The sequence below is a fragment of the Ovis canadensis genome, chromosome 9 (genome assembly GCF_042477335.2).
Source record: "Ovis canadensis isolate MfBH-ARS-UI-01 breed Bighorn chromosome 9, ARS-UI_OviCan_v2, whole genome shotgun sequence".
Classification (NCBI taxonomy): Eukaryota; Metazoa; Chordata; class Mammalia; order Artiodactyla; family Bovidae; genus Ovis; species Ovis canadensis.
In genome coordinates, this window is record NC_091253.1 from 68,593,896 (window position 1) to 68,620,293 (window position 26,398).

At 39.8% G+C, this 26,398-nt stretch overlaps 1 protein-coding gene across 1 annotated transcript in view; it reads right to left on the reverse strand.

Annotated features, from left to right (window-relative positions):
• Positions 1-26,398, reverse strand: part of COLEC10 (collectin subfamily member 10) — a 531,893-nt gene that overhangs the window by 330,000 nt on the left and 175,495 nt on the right. Inside the window, exon 3 of the mRNA XM_069601094.1 lies at positions 24,399-24,544. The gene's annotated coding sequence lies outside the window, so the exon portion shown is untranslated. The remainder of the gene's footprint in view (positions 1-24,398; positions 24,545-26,398) is intronic.

The following is a 26,398-nucleotide window of genomic DNA, read 5'->3' on the forward strand; positions in this document are numbered from 1 at the left end:
TTAATCTTACTTAGAAGCCTTTGTCCCAGCCTGCATTATTTTTCTTGCATATCAACATTTATAGGGGTTTTGGTTTTGTTAGAACTTGTGTAGCCTTTCCTCATAAATCATCTACTTAGGCCCATAATCATTTAATTTTCCTCTTCAGTTAACTCTCTCTGGATAGTACAAATCAGATTATTACATTATGAATTTGCATAATTTTTCCAAAGTGAATCAAAGAATTTCTCACAAACACATTCCCATTAACTATTCTCATAGTTCCAGATAGAAGATGAAAGGGAAGACAGATATGTTTAGGAATAGAGGAAACAGTCATGGAGCATTTCAGTAAGGAGTGGGTTTGAACCTAAACATTATCCTATACAAACCAGATTGGTCCAATTTTACAGTGTCAAGGCCACTAGACATGTTTCTGGGAAGAGAGGACATGCTCTTGTCCATTCTGCTAGTCTTGAGAATATGGAGTCTCCATGTGATCTCACAGAACAGCCTTGGGTTTCGTCAGAAAGGATTTGCCATCAAACCTCTGGTGAGCATTTCCATGACACTTGTTTGCTACTGTTGATCCTGGCTGTTATCCTTTCGCCCTCCTCCCTGCATCCAATTATAGATCAACTTGAACAGTGTGCTACACGTTGAGACACCCAACAGAGAGGAGGTTCAAGCCCTGGGCAGTTCTGCCACTTGAACCAGTTTCTTCAGGCTCCTATCTTGCTGCTTCTTCATCTGCACAATTAAAGTTAGTCATCGTCCTCAGAGGACTGCTCTGAGGTTGAAATCACAGAATGTACGTAGAGTCCCTGGCACTGTGTCTAGCAGGGTACTTGGTACGCAATACCAACTATGTTACCATTATCATTATTTTTGTAGGTCTTTATTGAATTGGTTCTGTTTTACGTTTTTGGTTTTCTGGCCACCAGGCATGTGGGATCTAAGCTTCCCAATCAGTGATCGAACCCACACCCTCTGCATTGGAAGGTGAAGTCTTTAACTGCTGGGCTGCCAGAGAAGGCCCATTATTTTTTATCACCAATGCTGCCCTGGCTAAACTGCTCACTTCCAACATGTATGGCTTCAGTTAAACCCTCTCTGTGTCCTGGTGAAATATATGTTAACAAGTTTTTTGCGTCCCCCATCCCCTTCCCTTCTCCCCACTTACAACTGCCTTCCTCCCTTAAGCCCAGAGGAAAGAACTTTAACATCCAGATTTCCTCACAGGTCCCTTCACTCAGCAGTGATGCCTCGGGGCTCACAGCTCCCACCGTATCCTATTTAAGTATGAGGAGTTATAATAACCTCTTAGCACCTGGTTCTACCACCTCTGATCCAATGCCCTAATTTTCCAGTACAATGCCTCAACACGGAACTGGGAAATCCAGGGCTTTGAAGAAGACAGAGCCCTTTTAAAGAAGCAAAACATGGGTTTGGAGGAGATGCCAGCTACCATAACCCATAAGGTTCCCTTGGGGATGCTTTAAAAGAAACTACTGTTGCCCTGATGTTCACAGAAATACCTAGGACTGTTCTAGCAATTAGCAATAATGACTTTTTCGTTTTTATCTCTCTGCTCCTGCTAACATTTTCTGCCTATCCTTGAAGGCCATCGATAGGATATAAGAAATACCTTTTGGGTCTTGACTATTTAATTTCCAAGTGTTTATTCAGTGTATTCCTATAAACTTTATGAACTGGATGGAACCACATAAAGCTTCTACATTTGCATTATGAATTGAATTATTCAAAATAAATTCACCATTATAACCTAATGTAAGGCGTGAATTTACTGCTCAAAGAGATAAAGAAAACAAAGGCAGACAAGCCAACAAAGACTCACACAGTTTATCTGTAAAGTGGACTAGAGTTTAACCAGGGGAGTGATGGTGATCAAAATAATGGTATTGATAAAAGAGTCAATATTCATTAGCAGGTACCAGGCTAGATATAGCGCAAGATCCTCTAGATGCATGGTCTCATTTCATGCCTGTCTGAAATGCTCTTTCAGGCATGATCCAAAAAACAATGTTATCCTCAGTCTCCATGGAGTAGCATGGAGGTGCCTTTCAGAGACCAATAATTCCTCTGCAGAGACTGTCCTCATTCTCAGAAGCCAAAGTTAGCTTGTCCAAGATCAAATTAAAGGAGGCAGGAGAATCTAAAAGTCATTGTCTAACCTCTTAAATTTCTAGCAAATAGAGCATCAAAAATGTCCTTAATGATTCAAGTTTTAACTCTATAATATACCACACACAAAAAAGATACCTTTCTAGCTCAAGATCTTGCTTTACTAAAAGTCCAGCTGAAGACAATTTAAGCAGGATTTTCTTGCCTTTATGTTTCTAGTTAAACATCTATGCAATATAAATAAAGATGAAAATATCTATATATGAAGCCATGGGTTAATTTAAACATAAAAAAACAGACATTTATGGTAAAACTAGAACATGATCGAATAAAGAAAACTCAAAAAGTATAAAGAAAAGAAAGTGTCATGAGAGGAACAGCCATTTATAGGAGAAAAGGCAGGACTGCAACAGTGGTTCTCAACTGGGGGCAATTTTTCTCCCTAGGGAACATTTGGCAGTGTCTGTGGACAGTCTTGGTTGTCACAAATCAGGAACAGGGGGCACTACTGGCATCTAGTGGGTAGAGAACAGTGATGCGGCTAAACAGGCTCCCGTTGGGTGCACAGGACCATCACAGAGGTGATGGCGCACAGAGGTGATGGCACACAGAGGTGATGGTGCACAGAGGTCATGGTGCACAGAGGTCATGGTGCACAGAGGTCATGGTGCACAGAGGTGATGGTGCACAGGACCATCACAGAGGTGATGGCGCACAGAGGTGATGGCGCACAGAGGATGACCCAGCTCATACTGTCAATACTGCTGATGTTGAGAAATCCGGGAAAATTTAAAATTCCTTCCTTCAGGTATAGTCCTACCTCTAAAACACCTCCAAAGTGAAGGTTACACAGCTGTCCTCTGCAGATAAAAGTGGAAACTATGGGGAGAAAATCAGTCATGTTTCAACTTCCTTCCTTCTGGACCGATGTGAAGCATCCAATTGGGATTAAAGGCTGGGAATAGGCAGATCTTGAGGAGACACGGGAAGATCTCAGGACTGTCCCTGGAGAAAAATTAAAAAACCTAGGGAGGTCCCCTCAGGCTGATGGCAAGTTCCTTTAATCCTGCTGCTCCTGCTACATGGCATCTCACATTCTCAGTATTCCCGCATTAGATGCTTCCAATAGAGGCTGTCCAATATAGATCTTCTTGATGCTTATATATATACATACATTTTTAATTGAAGGATAATTACTTTACAGAATTTTGTGGTTTTCTGTCATACATCAACAAGAATCAGCCATAGATACACCCATGCCCCCTCCCTCCCATCCCACCCTTCAGTCTAATTAAAGAACCAATCTATTACTGGATAGTACTTGTCTAGAATGTTAAAGGAGGGTGAGAACAAAGATGGAGCATCTTCTTTGTATCAAGCTTGAAGCTAAGTGCTTTATATGCACCATTACAACAGAACTGAGAAACAGGTACTCTCAGCCCAATTCTACACATGAAGTGTCTAAGGCTCAATGTAATTGAATAACCAACCTAAGATCATAGAGTTAACAATTGATGAAGCTGAAATCAAACCCAGGTCTTTCTGACCCCCAAACCGCAGCATTTTCACTTGACCACATAGCCTTCTAGGTCACATTTTGTTTTCCTCTATTAACTAGTGCGTGCAACCAGAAATTCCTGAAGGGCTCATCATACTGATGGTAATTGCAGACATACATCCGCTTTGTCCTGACACATCCTGCAATGAGCATCTTTGCCCACTAACCAAATCAAGGAGGCATGATGTTAAACCACCTATTCAAAGTATCACAGCGAGGAGGACTTTAAAACATAACTCAGGCAGACAAGTATTCCTAAGACCAGGTGCCAATCAATACCATTTATGTATCAGTATTGTAATCATAAACTGAAGCCTGACTTGCTTTAATATATCCAGCAGCATGACTGAGACATCAATTCCCTACCTATTTTATTTGACTCAGGATCTGGTCACTCTTATCCCCTTGGACTTCATAAATGCATTGAGTCACATCTCTATAGATTATTTCCTTATAAGGCATCAGGAATGAGAGTAGCTTTCTGTGCTCAAGAGAAATACTTAGGAGACATAGGACCTCTAAAAATTGTCATCTTTAGGTTCTAATTCATGAATGGATTTTAAGAGGTTCATGCTCGTAAAATTTCATACGAGTGTGCATTATTTTCCATTAATTTATACAAGTGTTCTTCAAATCCTCAGAGCTAAGTATGGTTCCTGAATTTAGAAATAATACTCTCCTACCATATAGACCTTGCACTGTAGGTTTTTATCCTATTCTATTCTCTTGAATTATAATATAAAGGACTTAACTCCTTAATATTAGCTTAGGGCACTGGACACATAAGAACAGGAAGCTTCCTTGGCCTACAATCCTCTATCACTACACGTCCAAAGGTTCTGGGGATGCCATGCTCTTCACCAAGAAACCATCTCATCCACTGGTGCTGGGCACTCACAGATGGTAGATATCTGAAAAATGAATAAAATCTTAGCCCAAAGAGTAACTCTAAGGTGATGTTTTAGATACTGGGAAAGGAAGGGAATATTGGTACCTCAAATCATTGCACCTAAGACAACCATTCTGCTTTACTTTTAGGCCAGTCTTTTCCTCCAAACTGTGGAAGACATTTTCTTCATATAGTACTTTAAGCATAAAATTAAAGAAAAAATTTTTATCTGAAAGAGTTGTTGAAAAGGAGGATTTTAATGCTCTTAATACATAGAAGAATTCCTTGAATTTTCTATCTTGAGGTTATCGTTCAATAGATTAATGATGGGTATTTGAATAATTCACCACTATTTACACTCAGCAATTCTCTCCAGTGTAATCTGATCATCTCAAAAAGGCTATATTATCAGGCAAGGAAAAAGTCCATAATATTGGGTTACTGAAATGATTTTGTAATTAGTATGACATGGTTTTCTATAATGTCACATTGACTACGAGCATAACAAAGGACTGGAAATAAATCTAGTTCACAGCATTAAGCAGGTCCCTTTTCATCATATGAAAAAGAAATCATGAAATATATATCCTGATACCATATCAGAATGCCTACTGTTAATAGAAATGTTAGGCTAGGAATCTCTGAATTTCAGAAATCTCAAGAAAATGAGACAGGCAGTGTGGTAGATGGTATAAATGGAAGTAAAAGCCCCCATTCTTCACCTCTTCCTCCATCCACACCTTTTACTATGAGCTTCTGTATTTCTTCTCTTAAATGAAGTAGAATAAATCTCTTTGCCATCTGACTTGGTGTTTCACCACATGGCCTGCTTTGGTCAATAGCATAAAGCACTGGAGACAGTAGTGTTTGGTTCTGATACGAAGCAATAAGAAATCTTGTATGGTTCTGCTTGCAGTCTTAACCTCTGCATCTCTGAGATGAGCATGCCCAGTCTGCTGGTCCCTGGAGGAAGATGAGAAACCCATGGACCTCAGCAGGAAGCTGCCCTCATCTCGCTCCTTCTGATTGAGTCAAGCCCCCACCTCTATAAACATGGCATGAGGAACAAATGCTTATTGTTGAATGCCACAAAAGTTTTGTGCTATTATGCTGTATTACTGTGGCCACAGTTGACTGATGCAGGTGAGTATCTGTTTTGTGCTCCAGATGACCTTAATGCAAAGCGAGCAAAGTTAACAAATAACACTAGCTGGGTTTCACCTTGAAATGCACCAAAAGTAGGGAAAACTGGAAACAAGGAAACCAGAAAAAAAAAAAAAAGCAAAATCATAATAAATGGCTCTTTGAATTGGCTTTCATTTCAAGATGATAACAGAAGAATTCAGCTCTCTCTGTGAAACTCAGGGACTCTGGCTTGACACTTTTAATTAAAAAGACATTAAAAAATTAACACAGAACTCTTCCCACTTTGCTCCAGGGCAGCTCATGAAAGATCCTTGCTTTGCTAGTCAAATGCATAATATCTTCGTCCAGGCCCATCTGCTTCCCCTTCCACAGGAAAGATTGTGAACGTCAGTGCCTCCAGTGAGAAACTGTCCCGGTGAGGCTTAATTTCCTCAGCACTGATAACATAAAAGCAATCTGGCAGAATAAATTAGTGGCTGATTTCAAAGCACACATTCTTGATCTTCTGCCATATTCCTGACAGAAATCAAAACAGTCCAAATATTTTTCACTACCAAGAATGGAAAGAGGCTTATTTGAAAAGGCACAACTTTGTTTTATCCTCTAAATAAACACGTTGTGAGATGCTGTGTGTGTGTGTGCACGCATATTTCTAGGGCAGAGCTTATACACACTAATCTATACACAAATCACATAGCTTTTCTCATGGCTCAGACTATAAAGGATCTGCTGGCAATATGGGAGACCCAGGTTTGATCCCTGCCTTGGGAAGAGCCCCTGGAATAGGAAATGGTACCCCACTCCAGTATTCTTGCCTGGAGAATCTCATGGACAGAGGAGCCTGGTGGGCTACAGTCCATTGGGTGGCACAGAGTCGGACACGACTGAGTGACTAACATCCTCATACCACACACAAATCGCCAAGAGTTGATGTTAAATGTAGATTATGATGTAGCAGGGAGGGGGTGGGTTACAAGATTCTGAATTTCTAAAAAGCTCCTCTGTGGGCTGGTGCTGCTGATCCAGATAACTCTAGAGGAGTGTTCTTTCAGTTCAGTTCAGTTCAGTCACTCAGTTGTGTCTGATTCTTTGCTACCCCATGGACTGCAGCACCCCAGGCCTCCCTGTCCATCACCAACTCCCGGAGTTTACTCAAACTCATGTCCATTGAGTCGGTGATGCCATCCAACCATCTCATCCTCTGTCGTCTCCTTCTCCTCCCACCTTCAGTCTTTCCCAGCATCAGGGTCTTTTCCATGGAGTCAGTTCTTCGCATTAGGTGGCCAAAGTATTGGAGTTTCAGCTTCAACATCAGTCCTTCCAATGAACACTCAAGACTGATCTTCTTTAGGATGGACTGGTTGGATCTCCTTGCAGTCCAAGGGACTCTCAAGAATCTTCTCCAACACCACAATTCAAAAGCATCAATTATTCGGTGCTCAGCTTTCTTTATAGTTCAACTCTCAAATCCAGAAATGACCACAGGAAAAACCATAGCATGGACTAGATGGACCTTTGTTGGCAAAGTACTGTCTCTGCTTTTCCATATGCTGTCTAGGTTGGTCATAACTTTTCTTCCAAGGAGTAAGCGTCTTTTAATTTCATGGCTGCAGTCACCATCTGCAGTGATTTTGGAGTCTCAAAAAATAAAGTCCCTCACTGTTTCCACTGTTTCCCTATCTATTTGCCATGAAGTGATGGGACCAGATGCCACTATCTTAGTTTTCTGAATGTTGAGTTTTAAGCCAACTTTTTCACTTTCCTCTTTCACTTTCATCAAGAGGCTCTTTAGTTCTTCTTTGCTTTTTGCCATAAGGGTGGTGTCATCTGCATACACAAGGTTATTGACATTTCTCCCAGCAATCTTGACTCCAGCTTATGCTTCATCCAGCCCAGTATAGCGCATGATGTATTCTGCACATAAGTTAAATAAACAGGGTGACAATATACAGCCTTGGCATACTCCTTTCCCTATTTGGAACCAGTCTGTTCTTTTCCTAAGCTCAATCTCTGTATAATGAAGTTATCCTGAACTTCAGGACGGATTTTTACCACCAGAGACAGTACAATGCAGCAGAAGGAGTGAAGTTTAGAGGTGATCTAGTTGGTTAAGTAAAAGGACTTAAAGCTTGCCTATTTATTATAACTTGCAGTATGTTTTGGGGCACTCTAATACTTATCAGCCTCCATTTCTTTGCCAATAAAATGGGAATAACCATCATGGGAAAGGAACTAATCTATAGAAAATCTTGCTAAATGATCATTAGTCAATAATGGGAGTCACCATCTTTCAATGCAGTAAAATTTCAAATAATCATAACCTCATTTTCCTCAATTTACTAGCCTATGTTTTATGTTTGGAGAAGCGTTTATCCTTGTTCTGTTTCAGGTTGGTTTGTTTGCTTTAATCATAAAAAGACATGGAAACAAGACTTTTGGAGATGTCTGTTATGTATAAGTCTTATTCACCCCATAAAATTTCATCGAAGGGCATAGCACTAAAGCTGTGATTAGTGCTTTGACATGTAGAAAGACAAGATTTCACACCCTTAAGCAAGCTAAGTTCTAGAATCATATTGCATTTTCTTATGAAAAATAGGTGTTACCTCCTCTTGAATTTGCTGAAGACTTCCCAGTATTCTAGGACTGAATATGTATCTTTCATAGGTAAATTTCTCATGCTTTTAAGAGATATTGGGTTTTGTAGAATTAAAAAAAAAAAAAAACCTCTTTTTTTGCCATGGAAATGGATTTTAGAAGCTATCCTGACCCATTGCTGTGTTGTATGGAAAACCTTAAGAAATATTCATGCTTTTCAAACTGGATTCTTTCATATTTAAGCATTCCTAAATGTATCTCTGAAAAAATGTCTTTTGAAATTATTAGGACAAAAGGCACATTATATTACTAAACAATTCTTAGTGTATATTTTTGGATGGAAGGGAATTGTTGAACTGATGAATTCTTGAAAATAATTTCTTAGTTCTTGAACTTTGGGCAAATAACTTAATACCACTAAACCTCACAAAATTCATTTGTAAAATGGAAATAAAGAATATCTACTTTTTATAATTAGGAGGAATATAATTTCTTAATAAATGATGGCAGTTACTTGTTATTCCTTGAGCACTTTATCTTATTCTTTTCATGTAACATACCAGGTTTCTCAAGCCAACAGAAGTTAGAAAAACTGGTTCAAAAGAGTTTTACCTTATAGTCTTTTATGTACAAGACAGTGATGAACATGGAGCTTTACTGTACAGGAAAGTGTTTGTTTTTTTTTTTTTAATTGAATTATTCTTCAGCTTGTGAGCCCACTTTCTTTGTGGACCCCTAGTTACTTCCTCACATAGACGTTATACTCCAGGTAAGATATATGTCTACTTTGTTGTTACAAAGAATCTTTGCCCCTGGAATCAGACAGCCCCAACCTCCATACTGAACCCACTCTTCACCATGTAGTCACTTTTGCGGCAGTTGCCAGAACTGATAACAAGCCCAAAAGGGTCCTTAAATAACAATAACAAAGCCTACAACTATGGGAAATCATATAGTTGGAAGGCTTCTCAGGAAATGATTGCAGAGATACAAAATCTAGACCCAGCAGTGTGATATTTTTTCAGCTGTGAATGCCAACCTGATGCTTCTCTAACTTTGTAATTCAATTATAAACAGTCCTATTATATAGCTATAGAACTGTAAATAGGCTAAACCAAAAGGTAGCCAACCCATGTATTATTTTCCAATATTGGTGCATACAGGTCAGTGAGAAAGTGGGAACTCGAGAATTTTTACATTTTTGCCAAAGTTGCTTTCCTTAGTAGACATGCTTTAGATTGTCAGTCTAATCAACTGCCTCCATTTATTAAGCACCTACTATGTTCTGAACACATATTTATCTTAGTTGACCGTTACAATAAACTTTATTAAATAGGTACAGTTTTATCATCCCAATTTACAGGTAAGGAAATAGACCCAGAGTGGTTGAATATAATTTTGTCCAATCAGAGAACTATGAAGTAGTAGAGCTGAGATTTACACAATTTCTTTGACTTTAGGGCCAGTACTAGCTCTAACATTCAAAATTGTTTTTTATAACATCACTTTGATATAAGGGCCCCTTTCTTCCCCAGGAAAGTGAACTTTACTTTAGAATTGATGAAATAGGAAAAATCAAATAAAAAGCAACCTGCAGGCCACCTGTAGGTTCTTCTTCCCAATTTTTAAGAAAGCTGCACATGAAATACTTGGTTGATTTGAGTTTATCATACTACTCATACACGCTCATCAAATATTTAGAGGAATCATGAGCCAATAAGCAATAGAATATCAAGATGGTTAAGATCAAGGAAGAGGGCTGAGGAATGGAAATTTCAGAGGAGCCTCAGAAAGGAGGGGACAGCTAAGGACCAGAAGGCTCAGGTAGGTCTAGAAACTCATGAAAAAAATTCTACATAAAGAAAGATCTGTCTTGGCAATAAAACAAGAAATCCAAAACAAGCACTCTCTCCCTTAAAGAGATCTACTTTGCTGGGAAAATAGGTCATTAAGATCTCTTCAGGGCAGGATTGGGAAAGGAATGCGTACATGTGGTAGCTAGAGGAGGGAGAGATAAGGAGGAAGATGAGAGAAAAACAAGAACCAGGGGTAGGAATGGGAGGAGAGGAAAAACACCAAACGGGGAATGTACAGGGTGAAACGTGGCATGCTTTCTGAGCGGACCACAGACCACAGCTCAAGGCTTTTCAACAGAGACTGCCAGAAGTATTGAAACTAATGAAGAGGTGGATCCTTGTCATAACTGATGATACACATACATAAAACTTCTATTCTTCAGCACCACAAGAGAAAAGGCCTCAGACTGCACCAAGGGGCGGGGAGAATTCGACCTTTGACCCTCTGAAATTGTCAGCATTGAAACCTCTCACCCGGCCCATGCTTTATTTTGTCTCAATAGCATGGTTCTGATCTCATCCTGTAGCCACTGTTAGACTATAAAAATAAATAGACTGTGGCAAGATTCACTTTAGGATCATCTTTGTACCCCCTCTGATGTCTAGTAGAGAAACTGCTTGATACATTTTTATAGTCATGAATAATTAATACACGAATGTTTGAGCATATTTGGAATCTAAATTACACTTCATATCTGTGTGACCTTGGACAATTTATGTAACCTTTCTGGGTCTTTGTTTCTCCAAGTGTGAAACTGGGATAGTAATAATGGAATATCATTCAGCCATAAAAAAAGAACAAAATAATGCCATTCACAGTGATGTGGATGGACCTAGAGACTGTCGTACTGAGTGAAGTAGGTTAGACAGAGAAAAGCAAGTATATGACATCACTTAATGTGAAATCTAAAAATGTGTTATAGTCTGCCCTCATAGTACAGCCAGCACCGTATCAGTCTCGTAAAAATGTGGTACAAATGAACTTATTTACAAAACAGAAATAGAGTCACAGGTGTAGGAAATAACAAACTATGGTTGCCAGAGGATAAGAGGAGGGGAGGGATAAACTGAGAGACTGGGATTGCCATATTCACACTACTATCTGTAAAACAGATAACTATTAAGAACCTACTGTATACCACAGGGAACTCTATTCAATATTCTGTAATCACCTACATGGGAAAAGAATCTAAGAAAGGGTGGCTAAGTATACATGTATAACTGATTCACTTTGCTGCACAGCAGAAACTAACACAACACTGTAAATCAATTACATACCAATAAAATTAATTTAAAATTATCCATCTCACAGGGTTCTTTAATGATGAAAACAAATCTCTACATGCACATATGCAATATACATATAGCATTTGGCACAGTACCTGGAATGTGGGACGTACACCGATCATAGGTGTTAGCTGGTACGTGCAGGTCTTTTTAAAGACCTGTCGACTTTGATCTGAAGTCCAATTCCATAGACCTGGAAATCCAGAGCTCTGTAAATATTTCTGCCAGTCCCCAAGTTTGGTTTTCTCTTATTTTTCTTTGCTTCCTTCCTATACCCAAGCTTGATAATAGTCAGAATTAAGGTGAGTATAAAATAGGGTTCCTTCGCAACTTCTCTCTCTCTTCCAATATTCACATACATACATTAGCAGCATTATGCACTCTTGAGAAAATTCAACTGTTGAGGGGAATGGGGCAGTGTGACCTCGCACATCATGGAGCAACCTAATCGTTGTATGAGCCCCATCCTCTCTTCCCTCTTCTAACACCCTCCCTCTGGGGAGGGGCAAAAAAATCTGTTCCCTTAAGGCACCCAGAGCAGGAAAGCTCACATTTATACCCACTGGGTCCAGCCTTCCATTCCAAATGCTTTCCCCCACAAATAAGAGTTGTTTTTCCCTATGGAATTCTGGTGAATAAAATATTCTACATCCTGATATGTTATTCTGAATATAATAAGGAACTCCCAATGGTGAGTTTCACTAAGCCTGTAATAAGTTTACCAGGGCAGCTACTGAGACCTTTTCTTCCCTAGGGTTCTTTACAGGGAGATATATATTAATGATGTAGATGAATGTGTTTGTACAGAGGGAGCCTGAAGTGCTTTATTTTTTCGACTGCCCTAATGATATAAGATCTTGCATTTACAATAGTGGTGTTAGAGCAGTGATCTCAGATACTTGGATTCGCCAAAGCTCAGAAAGGTTCAGATACTTAATTAGCTGAAGAACCAAGAAGAAACTGCGTCTGCTGATCCTTAGTCCTATGCTCTTTCTACTACAAACTACATTATGCCCAGTGCCCGAGTCAACCGAGTAAACTTCCGTAGCCCTCTGATTAGAGACCAAGAGGTGCCCTCCTTCCTGATCAAGGCTGACCTCAAAGTTCTAACTCATTTATTTCTATTTTAGTTCTTCCAAAGAGAGAGAGGGAGAGAGAGAGGAAGATGCTTTTCTTTTTAAATGATGCAGTGTTTGGAAACATCCCCAAGAAGGTTCTTTCCTTATTTTAAAAATAAATCTCAGGGTTTGGTTTTGTTTGTTTGTTTGCTTGTTTTTGGTGAGGTTACTCTTCAAAAGGACCTGATGCACTTGGGTTGTGCAGCCATCTGCCACTACATGCTCAAGTATTGTGGTTAAAAAAAATCTGGCCACCCTGCCTTTGATATAGAAGAACCACATAGCGTTGAGTCATACACTGTGGAGAGAACACAGCTAATTATGGGATATGCTGGGCCCAGAGAAGATGTTAACTGCTACATAATTACAACTGCAATCCAAGGGGACGGAGTCATGGAAATTCAGTTAATATAAAGAAGTCAACAGAAAAATACTAAATTCTAAGCCACAAATTGTTGATATAAAATCTCCTTCTTCAACATTCTTCCAAATTTAAGATCTGGTTTATCACCAAGGATGTCCATAATCCTGCAGCACATTTTTTTTTTACCATTACATGAAATATTGCTTAACAATGCTGTGTTTTGATGACTGGAATGAAGATGAAAGAATGGCATCAGTTTCCGAGACACAAGACCTTGGTTCCAGCCTCAACTTGCCAATTAAAATGGTAAGAGACCTTGAACAAATCATTTAATTTGGGAAGGGGGAAAGAAGGGAGTTAGTTAAGAGGATGTCTGAGGTTTTCCCTCATGACAGAAATAGTCTATTTGAAAAGAGTTAGTGATCATCAAGTTTATGTCACATAAGTATTTGGCTTTCAAAGACGAATAAGACATAGTCTAATAGCCAGCTTCACAAAGTTATTACACTTTCTCTGAAGGTCTCATAATTTAGAAAGCTCACGACAATAATAGAAACTTTACCTTTGGACATTTCTGTTATTTTTTTCTCAAATTTCAACTCAAATTCTGATGAAGTAAAATAACATCTCGTGAGCAGTAGATTACGAAGTTGAAAGGTGGAAAAGTAGAAATAAATCTTTCATGGGCAATATTTCATGGCCACACTCGATGATTCCTAGACTATGTTCCACAACATTCTATTTATAGGACATGAGGCTACAGGCTGGGACCAGTCAAGAAAGCAAAGGCATTTAAAAGAACCCTAGCATTGTAGTTGGTGTATTATACAGACTTCAGTTAAGTGGGCTTCAGTGGAGTGATAAAGAATCTGCCTGTCAATGCAGGAGACCCAAGAGATGGGAGTTCGATTTCCGAGTCAGGAAGATCCCCTTGGGTAGGAAATGGCAACCCACTCCAGTATTCTTGCCTGGAGAATTCCATGGGCAGAAGAGGCTGGCAGGCTACAGTCCATGGTGTTGCAAAAAGTTAGACCTGACTGAGCACACACACACACACACATTTGTGTCCGTGTGTGTATGTGTATGGAGTTCCATCCCTCAGGGGTAGAACTTGCACCACAGTGGGGGTTCTTAAACTGGGATTTGAATTAGAATCATATTAGGAACATATATCATATTATAAAGTTCTCATTCAGTGGCTCTGTAATAACATTCTTACCTTTGTTTTTAAAATAACAACTTCATTGTGCTGTAATTAACATACCATATGATTCACCCTTTAAAGTATACAATTCAGTGATTGCTAGTACACTCACAAAGTTATGCAATCACCACCACTGTCTACTTTCAGCACAATCTCATCACTCCGAAGAGTAAGTCTGCTACCTCAGGACCATGAGTAGTCACATCTAACCCCTCCTTCCCCACCCCCTGCCAACCATGCCCTTACATCTCAAGGGGAAGCTATAAGAAGAAAATGGGTTTCTTGTCAAATCTGCTAACTATTTTAATTTCCAAAGTTCCAGAAAAGTGACAAACAGCTAAGGGCTATGAGTTCCCACTTACATGAATTAGGAAATGTTTTGGGTTCAGGAAAATGCAAAATTGACTAGATAAACACTAAAATTATAATGCCACTTGGGACTACAGTTTATTTTCTTAGGGCAATTCCCAGTGCTTTCAGAAAGTTCTCTTAAGAGACTTTTTCTTCCAAAGACCTCTGTGCTATCCAACTAACATAAGTGGTAGCAGGAATTATAATAGCAACAGGAACATACTCTCCATGAGCTCTTGAAGAAACACCTCGAGCTGATCTTTTAACAGATGCCCAGCATCTGTCTTGTAGCCTGCTGGAGATGTGTGAGAGACACTAAAGATTTAACAAGAAATTCAAAGATCCCCTGCTTCCCAGAGATGCTGCTAAGGGCCAGATTTCTAGAGGCTGTCGTCATTGTTATCAATTGGAAAACCTAGTAGTCACCACTCTGATAATGACATCCCTTTATTGGGAGCTTCCCCTGGAAACAGCAGAAGCATTTTCAAGCTGGTGGCACTATACTGTCCAACAAGACATGGTTGATGCATCAGTCAGGACTGAACTCAACCCATGTGTCCAAAATCCAGTTACAGCATATTAACTAAATACGAGTTTATTTTTCTTATGTAATAAGGTCCAGAGAAAGGTAGTTCAGGGCTGGAGCAGCTACTCATGAATAACAAACTCTTTCCACTTTCTTAGCTGCACATAAATGTAGTTCTTTATGTTTCTGTCATTCTTCTGCCCACTGCTCAGATGAAGTACCTTTTAATCATCTTAAAATTATGAGAATGACATTGCCACAGTTTGGGAAGGAAAAACAAAAAAACTACAGCTCCTCCAAAAGCTCTAGCTAGTAGACTTTTGCTCACACTTCATTAGCTAAAACTAGGTCATATGACCAGGAGAGGCTTGGCTACCAGAAATTCCACAGAGGAAGGTAGAGAGGGTTGCTTCTCTACTAAAAACTGGGTTGCATTAATTGAAAGCAGAAAGGAGGAATATGCAGAAAACTAGGAGTATCTGCCACATGTGGTTTTCTTTTTTTTTTTTTTTAACACCCTCATAGCTACGTCTAAGTGAAAAACCTGATCTGAAATTCATGGGTTTTTTGGTTTAGGTACAAGAAATTACTGACTAGTGCTAATTTCAATCTAAAACTTCTGGTTACTTTTTATGTTACTCTAAGAGGCTGCATCTCAGATGGCCACCTCACGCGAAGAGTTGACTCACTGGAAAAGACTCTGATGCTGGGAGGGATTGGGGGCAGGAGGAGAGGGGGACGACAGAGGATGAGATGGCTGGATGGCATCATGGACTCGATGGACGTGAGTCTGAGTGAACTCCGGGAGTTGGTGATGGACAGGGAGGCCTGGCGTGCTGCGATTCATGGGGTCGCAAAGAGTTGGACACGACTGAGCCACTGAACTGAATTGAACTGAAGAGGCTGCATCTCAGGGGGCGGGGAAAGAAATATATATATATAGGTTTGACATTATAAATTTTTAAGATGAGGGTCCTGCCTCAGAAATGTATGAAGCCCCAGTAAATATAACACTTTGCATACAGAGGTCTACATTTCTTCTGAGGTATGAATAGGATGGTTCCAGAAAATGAAGTCATTTTTACCCCAAAGCCTGGCAAACTAAAGTGTACAGCACCTCCCAAGCAACCATGCAAAGCGAGCATCAAGTTGCCTAGGAGAACACTGCATATAAAGAAGAAGCTCAAATAAAATGTCTTCTTCAAAGTGTCTAAACAGTGAAGGAAAACAGAGAAGAATATTGAAGGACTTTCACACAGAACGGTGGTGCTCTCAGCCACAGACAGTGGGGTGCAGAGGATTTCCAGCTGATGAATGTAAAGAGAGCATCCCTCAGCATGTTCCTAGGTCCAGGGAGAAAGAAGCTCCTCTCTGTTACAGACTTAACTGTGTCCCCTGAAATTTATATTCGAAAGTCCCAACCTCTATATCTCAGAATATGACTTTGCTTTGAACATGACAGATGTAATTAGTAAAGATGAGGGCATACTGGAACAGAGTGAGGCCTTGGTCCAATATAACTGATGTCTTTATAAACAAGGGAAATTTGGACACAGACAGCCACATAGGGAGAGAGACGTGTGACAATGAAGGCAGAGATCAGGATGATGCTTACACAAGACAAAGAGCTCCAAAGAATGTCAGCAAAACACCAAAAGCTCGGAGAGAGGCATGGAATTGACTGTCTCTCAGAGTTCTCAGATGGGGAAGGCGATGGCACCCCACTCCAGTACTTTTGCCTGGAAAATCCCATGGACGGAGGAGCCTGGCAGGCTGCAGTCCATGGGGTCGCTAGGAGTCAGACACGACTGAGCGACTTCACTTTCATGCATTGGAGAAGGGAATGGCAACCCACTCTAGTGTTCTTGCCTGGAGAATCCCAGGGACAGGGGAGCCTGGTGGGCTGCCGTCTATGGGGTCGCACAGAGTTGGACACGACTGAAGCGACTTAGCAGCAGTTCTCAGAAGGAAGCAACCCTATTGAGACCTTGAACTTGGACTTCTAGTCTCCAGAACTGGGAGAGAAGACATTACTAGTTTTTAAGCCACCTAGTTTGTTGCACTTTGTTACATAGTCTGAGTTAACTAACATACTCTCTAAAGAAAGATGATAATAATTGGCTTTAGTTTTCATCAAGACAACAGATCTGAAGGCTAGAGACCTAAGCAAACAGTGATTTTCCATGATATCAACTTTACCCCTTCTGATGATTGGGCAGTCTTACTAAGTTAATCAAAAAGGCACATGGGAAGGCTGTGGCCTTGAATTCCAAACAGTGTCTCTAGCTTGTGTTTATGAATTTCCATATGGGGGAAGCCATAGTTGGAATCAGAAGCTAAAGTTTCATTCTGTGCTATGCTGATTAATTGGCTGAAGAACTCTGGCAAATGACTCACATTCTCTGAAATTCAGTTATGATTACCTTTAAAATGGCAACAATACCTAGCCCAGGGGAATGCTCTGAAGATTAAATGATGCAATCTGATACACACAGTTTAGTGGATGGCACTTAGTAATCTTTCAAGAAATTGTAATGAGGTTAACATTTCTGAGTTGTATCTACAGATCAGTTCAGTTCAGTTCCTCAGTCATGTCCGATTCTTCGCACACCCATGGACTGCAGCACACTAGGCTTCCTTGTCTTTCACCAACTACTGGAGCTTGCTCAAACTCATGTCTATTGAGTCGGTGATGCCATCCAACCAACTCATCCTCTGTCATTCCCTTCTCTCCTGCCTTCAATCTTTCCCATCATCAGGGTATTTTCCAAGGAGTCAGTTCTTTGCATCAGGTGGCCAAAGTATTGGAGCTTCACCTTCAACATCAGTCCTTCCAATGAATATTCAGGACCAATTTCCTTTAGGATTGTCTGGTTTGATTGCCTTGCAGTCCAAGGACTCTCATGAGTCTTCTCCAACACCACAGCCCAAAAGCATTAATTCTTCAGTGCTGACATAGTCCAACTCTCACATATATGGCTACTGGGAAAACTATAGCTTTGACTAGATGGATCTTTGCTGGCAAAGTAATGTCTCTGCTTTTTAATATGCTGTCTAGGTTGGTCACAGATTTTCTTCTAAGGAGGAGTCTTTTAATTTCATTGCTAAAGTGATTTTGGAGCCCTAAAAAATAAAGCCTACTGTATCCATTATTTCCCTATCTATTTGCCATGAAGTGATGGAACCAGATGCCATGACCTTAGTTTTCTGAATGTTGAGTTTTAAGGCAACTTTTTCACTCTCCTCATTCACTTTCATCAAGAGGCTCTTTAGTTCTTCTTTGCTTTCTGCCATAAGGGTGGTGTCATCTGTGTATCTGAGGTTATTGACATTTCTCCTGGCAATTTTGTGCTTCATCCAGGATGGCATTTCACATGATGTACTCTGCATATAAGTTAAATAAGCAGAGTGACAATATACGGCCTTGACGTACTCTTTTCCCAATTTGGAAACAGTCTGTTGCTCCATGTCCAGTTCTAACTGTTGTTTCTTGACCTGCATACAGATTACTCAAGAGGCAAGTCAGGTGGTCTGGTACTCCCATCTCTTTTAGAATTTTCCACTGTTTGTTGTGATCCAAACACTCAAAGGTTTTGACGTAGTCAATAAAGCAAAAGTAGATATTTTCCTGGAACTCTCTTGCTTTTTCTATGATCCAACAGATGTTGGCAATTTGATTTGGTTCCTCTGCTTTTTCTAAATCCAATTTGAACATCTGGAAGTTCACAGTTCATGAACAATTGAAGCCTCGCTTGGAGAATTTTGAGCATTACTTCACTAGAGTGTGAGATGAGTGCAATTGTGCAGTAGTTTAACAATTTTTGGCATTGCCTTTCTTTGGGACTGGAATGAAAACTGATCTTTTCCAGTCCTGTGGACACTGCTGAGTTTTCCACATTTGCTGGTATATTGACTGCAGCACTTTCACAGCATCATCTTTTAGGATTTGAAACAGCTCAACTGGAAATCCATCACCTCCACTAGCTTTGTTCGTAGTGATGCTTCCTAAGGCCCACTTGACTTCACATTCCAGGATGTCTGTCCCTAGTCCAGTGATCACATCATCATGGTTATTTGGGGCATGAAGATCTTTTTTTGTATTGTTCTTCTGTGTATTCTTGCCACCTCTTCTTAATAGCTTCTGCTTTTGTTAGGTCCATATCACATCTGGACCATTTATTGTGCTCATCTTTGCATGAAATGTTCCCTTGGTGTCTCTAATTTTCTTGAAGAGCTTTCTAGTCTTTCCCATTCTATTGTTTTCCTCTATTTCTTTGCACTGATTGCTGAGGAAGGCTTTCTTTTCTCTCCTTGCTATTCTTTGGAATTCTGCATTCAAATGTGTATATCTTTTCTTTTCTCCTTTGTCTTTAGCTTCTTTTCTCAGTTATTTGTAAGGCCTCTTCATACAACCATTTTGACTTTTTGTATTTCTTTTGCTTGGGGATGGTCTTGATCACTGCCTCTTGTACAATGTCATGAACCTCCATCCATAGTTCCTGGAATATGAGATAGAGTCCTCAGGGACTCTATCTCTCAGATCTAATCCCTTGAATCTATTTGTTACTTCTACTGCATAATCATAAGGAATTTGAGTTAGGTCAAACCTGAATGACCTAATGGTTTTCCCTACTTTCTTCAATTTAAGTCTGAATTTTGCAATAAGGAGTTCATGATCTGAGTCACAGTCAGCTCCTGGTCTTTTTTTTTTTTTTTTTTTCTGACTGTACAGAGCTTCTCCATCTACAGATAGTATCTACAGATAGTGTTATAGTAGAATAAAACATGATTTCTGAGGCATAATCAACTCTCAATAATCTATGACTATAAGAAAAGATTATTATAGGAAGTAAAACCATTAGTAACTAATCTAAAAACTATATTTTCCAAATGAAAATTTTTATTGCGTGCATGCGGGCTAAGTCATTTAAGTCATGTCTGATTCTGTGCGACCCTATGGACTCTAGGCCTCCAGGCTGCTCTGTCCATTGGGATTCTCCAGGCAAGAATTCTGGAGTGGTTTGCCATGCCTTCCTGCAGGGGATCTTCCCAACCCAGGGATCAAACCCATGTCTCTTATGTCCCCTGCATTGGCAGGCGGGTTCTTTACCACTAGTGCCACCTGGGAAGCCCACAGAACTTGTGTATGCTCATTATAAAATGTTTAAGTGATATAAATATGTATAAGGTAGAATTATAATTGTATATTTCCCAAATCCAAGGTTCAGTGCTTATTTTTCATATTTCTTTAGATATGTCTGTGTGTTTAACAGAAATTTTTATAAATTATTTTAAACAAAAATGGATCATATTCTGTATGCTCCCAACAGATTGATCAATTTATCTTCAACCTTTCATGCCACACATACTACAAGCTCTATCACGATGTTTCAAATGTTGTATAGTGACTTCCCTGGTAGTCCAGTGGTAAAGAACCCGCCTGCCAATGCAGAGGATATGAGTTTCATCCCTGGTTCGGGAAGATTCCACATGCCGTGGGGCAACTAAGCCCATGTGCCAACTACCGAACCTGCACTCTGGTGCCCACAAGCCGCAACTGCTGAGCCCATGTGGGTTGCAACTACTGAGGTCTGCACACCTTAGAGCCTTTGCTGTGCAACAAGAGAAACCACTGCTACAAGAAGCCTGCACATTGCAACTAAGGAAAGCTCTCACACAGTGATGAAAACTCAGCACAGCCAAAAATAAATTTTTTAAAAAATGCTGTATAATAATGATGTTTTATGGATATACAAAATTTACTTACTCAAGTTGTTTGAACATTCAGATTTGCCTTCAATTTGTACAATTCACAATGTTATAATAAATAAAAACTATACTTTAGAAGGGGCTTCCCAGGTGGCTCAGTGGTAAAGAATCTGCCTGCCAATGCCGGAGACACAAGTTTGATCCCTGGGTCGGGAGATTCCCTGGAGAAGGAAATGGCAACCCACTCGAGTATTCTTGCCAAGGAAATCCCATGGTCAGAGAAGCCTGGTGGGTTACAGTCCATGGGGTCACAAAAGAGTCAGACACGACTCAGCAACTAAACAACACTACCACCACTGTGGAGAATGGATCAATTTTCTCCAATCTTTTAAAAATAAAACAAGGCATTGTTGGAAGGAAGGAGAGAAAATGAAAAGGGGAATGTTTATTCATTTATCTAATCATTTTGGTTTATATAATGTCAAATAACACATTTGCAGGTTGTCTTATCGAATTATACTGATAATTTTCCTTAATGAGAATTAACTGAATTGAGTGGTACCCTCTAAGTCATGTGTACACAGCTTTAGATAAAAGTTATACGATCCAATAAAAACTGATCTTCATTGAACATGTAATAAATTTCATCTAAATAATCTAGTCCCAGGTTTTCATAATTTTTCCAACATTTAGCATCCTGCAGGAACCCCACTGTGAATCACCTCTAAAGCCAGATGGCAAAGCTTCTCAAATGACATGCCCGGAACTCACCCAGGCAGATGTCCTAGGATCTTAGCTTCATTTTGCAGATGAAATAAAGCAGGGTTTTAACTTAACATTCATTAAGAGAAATTTTTTTCTTCTGTGTTAACTTTGGGAGTGTTAAGCAATGCAAACATTTTAGAGGCAGCAGTTCATGATACCATGCGGGCAGACATCCTGTGCCAGGAGACACCCTTGCTTGGAAAGACGACTCTTCTTTCTCTAGTGGGTCTACATATACTATGTGGTTTCCATCAAAACTCCACTGAGAGTTTTCAAAAGGATGTTGACTAGCTCTTCCCAAAGTCATCAAAAGAGCAGATTCCAAGAATAGCCAAAATAATCTGTATCAACATAGACAAAACTCAATGTACCAAATCAAAATGTAAACTGACAGTTAAAACATTGAGGTGACTAACAGGAATTGACTAATTGAAACAGAATATAAAAGTCTGGAAATGAACATATATATATGTGTGTATATATATATATATATATGAGAGTTTATTATGTGATAGAGGTGATAGCACAATTTATAGGTAAAATTGCTTGCTACTTAAAATGCAGATAGAAAAAGTAGACATCTATTTGAAAAAATAAGCTATTTATTTCATTATATACACAAATGAAAGAATCAAATATATAACAGAAGCTTCAAAAAGCAGCAGAAGGAAAAAGCTTCTAATAAGACTATTAACAAATTTTGCACTGATTTATGAACAGAAAGCACTGTGCTGTGTGCTCAGTCACTTCACTTCACTTGTAGCCCCCCAAGCTCCTCTGTCCACAGGATTCTCCAGGCAAGAATACTAGAATGGGTTGCCATGCCCTCCTTCATAGGGTCTTCCCAACCCAGGGATCGAAAGCACATCTCCTGCATCTCCAGAACTGCAGGCAGATTCTTTACCTGCTGAGCCACCAGGGAGGCCTAGACACACACACACACACACACACACACACACACACACACACACACATCAAAGTCTTTTTAAGTAAGACACAAAACTCAAAGGCTACATATACAAACATTGATAGATTTTACTAAATCTTTCAAATTAGTTACTTTGAAAAATATAAACATGAACGTGAAGTCGCTCAGTTGTTTCCGACTCTTTGCAACCCCACGGACTGTAGCCTACCAGGTTCCTCTGTCCATTGGATTTTCCAGGCAATAGTACTGGAGCGGATTGCCATTTCCTTCTCCAAGGAATCTTCCCAACCTAGGGATCGAATCCGAGTCTCCCACATGGTAGACAGACGCTTTACCGTCTGCGATCTCAGCCAAAAGGCCGATAAAGATTCTTCAAAAAGTAAAGAAAAGTGGGGGAAAATATTACAAAAAATATCAACACTCACAATATTAACAGCTCTTACAAGTCTAAGAATAACTGAAACCACTAGGGAAAATGCACAAAGAATTTGAATAGAGAGTTAAAAAAAAGAGAGAGCAAATCATCAATAAATATTGAAAGATATTCATCTTTGTGGTTACCAAGGAACTAGAAATAATTAAAACAACACTAACATGACATTTTCTCCTATCAGATGTACAATAATTAAAAAATCATACCTAATAATAACAAAAATGCAGGAAAATGGACACTCAGCACTTGATGCAAGAGAACAAACAGCCTTTTCACAACATGATTCCATAGTGTTCATCACATTCAAATGCATTTATATTTTGGCCCAGTAATCTTACTTTTCAATTTCTCTCCCAGAAGCCTACTCGCAATTCCTTAAAGATATTTGTGCAAAGGTGTTGCTGCTGCTGCTAAGTTGCTGTTGCACCATTATTTTCTAAGTTACCCGTGAAGCACATGCCAACTACATAAAACACGTTAAAACACACAAAAAAATGATTAATGGGTGACTAGAAGGCTCAAAGGGACAAAATACCAAGCAGAAAGCTGGCTAGAGTGAACACTCTATGACTCAGTTCAATAAAAAGGCTGGAGGAGACACAGGGTAGAAAGAAACCACATTTTTATCAGACTCTCCCTCATTTCAAGAAAGATGCAAATCTTGTGTATAAAATATTAAAATCAGATTTCTGTTTTGCACCCTAATTGTGTTTCTTTTCTACCTGAAGTCAAGATGCTCCTTAAGAAATCTTAAATGAATAATAGGTTTTACATCATTGCCTTTTAGTTCTGATGCCCAAAGCTAAGATGAATAATGACTATCTTCAACTGAAAACACACTCTTTCAGGGCATTAAACAAAGTCACATATTTACTAAAGCTAAGAGGCAAAGCTATCATCAAGGAAACATTGCTCATCGGGCCACAGTCAGAGTTATATCCTCACCAATAGACATCTATAATATCCTTTTCTCGGCTTTTTGCTAAAGGTTCATGCAGTTTGAACTTCTACAGCCATGTTTATCTACCTAATTACATATTGCAACTTGCATTTGGAAGGCTAGTTCCATTTCATTACAGCTTCCCACAGACAAAACAAAAATATTTATTTAAACTCATCCATTGAACCAAAAAAGTGACTACTGTTTTCCTATTCAACAGATACCAATATTGAATCTGAACACTAAAATGATGAAAGATATCTGTCTGGCTGAACAGAGAACAAGAGATTTTAGGCTCAAAGCACATCACCATATCCTTCCTTCAAAATGGGTTCATAAATAGTACGCAAAACTCAGTTTTTGTATCACTGGGAAGACACTATCCTATTCCAAGTCCTTTTAACCATACACCTGCTTCCAACCACTAGTGATGCTTAAGTCTTTCTCACTTGGCTTCCCCTATCTCCCCAAACCAAAGGACTATGTCTATCCCAGGATGGTACATGCTTCACTTTCTAACAGTTAGCATTCCCACAGATCCCTCTGGATCCCTATCATGGTATATTCTTTTAGAGCTTCTTGCAAATGGAGATTCCACTTACCTGCATTATGAGGTATTGGGTATCCAGAAAGAACGATTAAGGCTTAGGACTTAAAACTGAACTACTGAAGGCAATCACAGCTCTGCCATGTCACTTGTGTGTCCGTGAGCATATTACTGAACCTCCTTCGGCATCAGTTCCTTTATCTGTAAAATGGGAATAATAAAAGCACTTGTAGGGTTGCCAAGATCATTAAATAGACTAGTATGGTGTCTGGCACATAAAAAATACAAAATATTTAGCTCTAATTGCTAGATTCTCATTATCTCCCTGCACAACCCTGCCTCAGACTTACTTAGCAAAACATGTTACATAAATTCCCAGGAGGCCAAGGGACTGCCTGCAGGTTTTCCAAAGATGTAGGCAAGTATACAGCACTGAAGGCAACTCCACCTAGCAGGGGGTGAACTTCCTCCCAGACTCCTAGGCAAGCCTGCCTCTCCATTTCCTATTCCGCTTTATGGACACCGGCTCCATGACTCCAAGCCACTGTGTACACTTCTACACTTTGTAAAATCAGCCTTTCTGTAACCCTAGTCGTGCATGCATGTGTCCACTGCTAGACTGTGAACCTGAAGGAGGCACCAAGTCTCCTTCCTCTTTGTTTTTCTCTTGGTGACTGCCTGGTACTCTGTCTGGAGAAGCAGCATGCATGCTCAGTGGTGTCCGACTCATTGCGACCCCATGGACTATAGCCCAGCAAGGCTCTTCCGTCCGTGGAATCTTCCTGGCAAGAATACTGGAGTGTCTGGAGGAGAGTAAAGGCTAAATAAAGAATGAATGAATGGTTGTAATATTTATCAACAAGATAATTGAACCAGCTCAAGGCAAAAGGGACTTTGCCTTATTCTTTCCTATCTCCCTTTTCCCCAACTGTATTCTTCCTTTGGTTAATAATGCCTTCCAGCATGCCTTAGCTTGTTTCCATCTGTGTTTTGGATTCCTTCCTTCCATCTCTTTGTATAAGAACTAACTTTCTCTCTGTCAAATGGCAATCAGGTATGAATGTATTCATTAATCAGGTAGGCAGCCCCTAAGACAAGGTACAAACAAAGGAATGTTACAAAAAGTTAAAAGTCTTAATCCAAGGAAAACTTGTGCGTAAAGAACTTAACATGAGTCACTAGAAAGGGGCAATGTCTAGTCTCGTCCCCGACAGCTGAGAGAAAGAAAACTATTTGTTTACTTTCCAAGAGGCTTTTTAAAAATTACAATTTAGCTGCTTTACAATGTTATGCTAATTTCTGCTGTACAGCAAAGTGACTCAGCTACACATATACATATATCCCCTCTATGTCACCATAGAGCATTGAGTAGAGTTCACTGTGTTATATAGGAGGTTCTCATTGCTGCTGCTGCTGCTAAGTCACTTCAGCCGTGTCCGGCTCTGTGCGACCCTATAGACGGCAGCTCACCAGGCTCCCCTGTCCCTGGGATTCTCCAGGCAAGAACACTGGAGTGGGTTGCCATTTCCTTCTCCAATGCATGAAAGTGAAAAGGGAAAGGGAAGTCGCTCAGTCGTGTCTGACTCCCAGCGACCCCATGGACTGCAGCCCACCAGGCTCCTCAGTCCCTGAGATTTTCCAGGCAAGAGTACTGGAATAGGGTGCCATTGCCTTCTCCCTATTTTATACATAATAGTGTATATATGTATTTGATCATTCCTTCTCCTTGGAATCCTGACGGTTTCTTTAAGTGACTCTGAGAATAGCTATTGTACACATAGAATGTGAACAAGTCTGGCCAGCCTGCTGCTGCTATAGTAATTTATCTTTTCTCTGGTTTTTCCCAGACCCACACTCGAAAGAATCAAAGTCCATGCAGAAAGTATTCTGAGAACAGTTACTGCCGCGTTTGCAGAACTGTTTTTCAGAGGAACTAGAGATAGCAGAGGGGTTATCGAGTTCAGATGTCAGAAGCAGCATTATTATGTTTGATGTCTTTGAGTGACCGCATGTAACTCCTCTACATAGCCAATGAGTAACAGGACCAAAGACTGG